At 30.7% G+C, this 4472-nt stretch overlaps 1 long non-coding RNA gene across 1 annotated transcript; it reads left to right on the top strand.

The window, feature by feature from the left end:
• The first annotated feature begins 273 nt into the window (after nt 1-273).
• LOC142626593 (uncharacterized) lies at nt 274-3789 on the top strand. Its single transcript, XR_012842584.1, has 3 exons — nt 274-633; nt 1068-1131; nt 3508-3789. It is a non-coding gene; the product is annotated as an uncharacterized LOC142626593 (long non-coding RNA).
• Nucleotides 3790-4472: the final 683 nt, after the last annotated feature.

Below are 4472 nucleotides of genomic sequence, written 5' to 3' on the forward strand. Positions count from 1 at the left end.
TTTATCTTTTATTTTCTTGCTAGTATCACAAACAAAATTGTAATAAGGAACCTAGGGCCAGCCCTTTCTTTAGGCGAGTTAGGCGGTTGCCTAAGGCCCCCAAGTGGAAGGGAGGCCCCAAAATTTTAGAAAATAAGAGGGAGTAGGGGAAAAAAAATAGTTTCAGGGGAAGCACAAAAATCTGACACAATAAGGGAAAAAAAAATAGTTTAAGGTGAAGCACAACAATCTGACACAGTAGGGGGAAAAAAATTAGTTTAAGGTGAAGCACAAAATTCTAGCACATTCTTTTAACCAAAAAACAAAAAAATTGGTAAATTAGACAAACCAAAAATCATCCGGATAAACTACAAATCTGGTTCAACATATTAACCACAAAACAATCACAAATCACAACAAACAAAATAACTCAAAACCCTAAAAATTTTACATTTCTCTCTAATCTCTACTCTCCGCCTCTCTCTGTCTCTCATTCTCATTCTCTCTGATTCTCTTTCTCTCTCCCGTTCTCACTGATCTCATTTGCTCTTCGGCCCTGGCAGTGGCAGCAAGCTTCCTCAGTTCCTTAGTTCCTCCGACCTTTCTCTTCCTTTTCCTCAGTTCCGTTCAGTTGTTCAACAAGCTTCCTTAAAGGTTTTTTTTTTTTTTTTTTAAATTTTAAATAAAGCTTGCCGCTACCCTGTGTTTTCTTCTTTTTGGATTTGGGTTAGATAGATGTGATTTTTTTATAAAGCCTGTTGCTGTGCGTTTATAAAGCCTGCTATTGTGTGCCTGTGCGTTTTTGTCTTTTTGGGTATTGGGTTATAGATAAGTCTGATAAGATTAGATATGATTAATTTGTTTTGTGTTTTTTTTTTTTTTGGGTGGATCTTATTAATAAGCCTTGTTGTGTTATAGTTGTGCTTAAATTTTTGTTATGGTTGTGCTTTTTTTTTTTTTTTTAATTTTAATCTTGTGTTTTCAGTTTTATATATATATATATATATATATATATATATATATATATATATATATATATTTTTTTTTTAGTTAGTGGCCATATACTGAATAAGTCTTTATTTATGCAGGTTGAATTGCTAAAAACTTGTTATTGTTCGGTGAAACTACAACAATACTTTTTATATAAATCAGGTTCTATTTCTCATTAGCTCTACACTTGAAAGTTATTTTTTATTTTAGTCTTTATAAATATATTGTTTGATTAGAAATGTCTACTAGGAAATATGCATATAGATATGAAAAATTTTTAAAAAGAAAAATTAATTGAGTCTCAAAAAGAATCAATAGATAAATTTGTTATTAGTAATAAACAAAATATAACACAAAATTTAGATGAAAATATCACAAATGAGCAAGAAATTCACCAAAAAGAGAGATAGAAGAACTTGAATACTATCGATTGAAAATGAGATGTTAGAAGAACTTGAATACAAAAATATAATTAGTCAATTTGCATCTCAAAATGCAAGAAAAATAGATTTTAAATGAAATATACTATAATATAAAAATATTAAATAAATATTAATTTAATTAATATATAAGTATAAAAAATGTCCCATTTTTAATTCTCGCCTTAGGCTCCAAAATGTCTAGGGCCGACTCTGAAGAAACCTTATAGACCACAAGATTCATCTACTATGAAAGATTCATCTTTTTATTGACCCCTTAGAAAATAATTCTGAAACTGCCACTGCTTTGAAAGTTCTTGACTTAAGGTGAAATACATTGTTAATTGAACCTACATTTTGTGACTCACTATCCATGTGGATATTCGAACATTCCTCGATTCCCTCTCGCTGGGGTTCCCACTCCCCACACCTCCTTTCTTTTTGACATTTTCCTTATGTAATGTCATTGTCTGGATCAATTTTGGTTTGCTGCAATTGTCTCTCTGTAATTTTCATGACTCATTTTATTTTTTATGTAATAGTTTTTCATTTATATATGTTTTTATAGTGCCTTTTTTTTAGCTAGAAGTGTGATAATTTGCATGCCTTTTTAAAAATAAATTAATAGTATGGTATTTTGCACTCCATTTATTCCAATATGACATGTTAATGAATTTTTTTTATTTGTGATAGAGTGTAATTAAGTGTGTATGTTTAACAGTTAGTTTGTTTCTCTAAAAAGTAAAATGAATGTTGTCTCACATTGTTTGAGTGTAACTCTTTCCCCATTGCTTAAAGCCCTACTCTACTACTACAAGAGTTGGGTTTTTTTGACCTTTTTATTTGGGTTTAGTAATGTGTTTAAGATTGGGGAAAGTATGTAATTAAGTGTATTTGTTTAACAGTTATTTTGTTCTTTCAAAAAATATAATATTTTTGGATAAATTTTTAGAATAGGTACTTCGACCTATTATATTGTGACTTAGATCTAATCTATTTTAAATAAACTATCCCATTCCCATGTATACTATCATCCACGACCATTTTATTTCGAAAATTCGAACATAATAAATTGCACTGATTCTAAACAAAAAAAGAAAAAAGAAAAAAATCATATATTTTTTGCGTAAAATAAGTCTTGTGAGATCTGTATCCTAAAAACATAACTTGAACCAAAAGATTTTTAGTGGAAAAGGTGACAAATTAACAAATTATGATTCTTAAACAACTATTCTATTAATTAATTTTTTTAAAGACATATCAAATATACAAACTAAAAAATATCTTAATTTCAACGGTGTCCAGCCATTTAATTGTAATAGAATACTAGAGGGTTTATTTCCAATAAATGGCTGTTATATATTTAGGAAACATATGCAAAAAACTTATGGTGGTGATGGATTTGATTCTCGGAAAAACTTATGGTGGTGATGGATTTGATTATCTTTAATAATAACTTTATTTCTTCCTCTCTTTTCTCTTCTTCACTTCCCATCATCCACTTTTCTCATTCTCTCAGCTTGATAATATTGTTCCTGGCCCATTATACAATTGCCTTGATTTTAAATTGAAATTTTGTAATCAGAAATACGGCTCTGCAAGCACTGATTTTGCACATTGTTATATTAATGGTTTTGTCAAGTGCTTGTCTAAGCATCATGAACATAGTACACCTGATGAAGAGAAAATTTATCTTAATGCAAAAAGGTGCCTAACAAAGTGTTTCCGAGAATCAAAAGATAGCAACCTCCATAAGGCAAATTGTTTACTAGAATATTATGAAGATTGCATCAAGCTGTGGGAGTGAGATCCCGTCTCTATACGTGGATTCGATGAGCTACTAGATTTATTAGAATGTCCTCAATTGTTCATCTCTCCCTTCAAGCATAAATTATGGTTAAATAATTAAATTTATCGTTTTTTAACAAGGACAATCGGTAATTTAACACAATTTATGCTTATAATTTTTTTTGGTAATATTTTAAAAGACCATTATCTTAATTTGTATATATCTGGGGGTAGAAATAGAAGATTCATTACAAGTTATTTATATTTATCCTCCAAATCAATACCACATGCTTTCTCACCCCTTGGCCTTGGGTTTGTGTTGGTGGTGCAGCTTTCAGGATGAGTAAGAACTAAGAAGGCATTGCACGTTAGTGAGCTGGGACATTGGATTACACGTGGATAAAAACTCCATGGTTTACTGGTTTTTTTTAATGTTTCTATTGAGTTATGAAAACATATAAATGGAGAGATACATTGTTTGATATTGCTGGGTACAACATGAGTTTTGAAGTGGGCATCATGATCACATACTTTGGTGATTTAGATTATGAGATCCATTATTATTATTATTATTATTATTATTATTATTATCATGTTGCATATATATGGTTTAGCCTCCTTAGACTCAATAACTTTTTAAATACTAAAATTTTCCCTCTTTTTATTTTTTAATTTATTTATCACTCACCTTATCTTCTATTTCTTTTTCCTAAAAATAAAGATTTTATTTTTATTTATACACATGAATGGCTAGGAACATAAATGGTCTAATGACAAATTGTCACTAGATGTGAAGGGCCAAGTGTCAAATAGCACATATATCATTCTTTCATTGCTTAGTTGGAGCCAAGGATTCCCATCAAGGCATAAATTTTTGTTAAAGCACATATCCACTAATAGCTTTTCTTGAGCACATATTCTTTATTCCCAATATCCCTCCAAATCACTATCCTCATGCAATTCCCTTGTCTCAACACGCATCTGATCCTTTTATTCTGCCGGATACCACTTAAAAAGGTTCATCCATTGGCAGCTATGCAACTCCACCAAGCGGTGACAATTGACAAGTCCATCCGGTGATGCTGAGCTGCCTTAGGCCAGTACTGTTTAGGTGACCAGACAACCCTCGGTCCGGTTCAGGTCCCACCAATACATTCAATGATACAAATAATTGTAGGTTTCAGTTAACTCAACTGGTAAAGTCTTTAATAGTTAAATAAGAAATCTGAAGTTTAATTTCCGTCTACACCAAAAACTGATTAATATATTGGCCTTATAAATTGAAACTCTCTAAAA

This window comes from Castanea sativa, chromosome 1 (assembly GCF_040712315.1).
Source record: "Castanea sativa cultivar Marrone di Chiusa Pesio chromosome 1, ASM4071231v1".
NCBI lineage: Eukaryota > Viridiplantae > Streptophyta > Magnoliopsida > Fagales > Fagaceae > Castanea > Castanea sativa.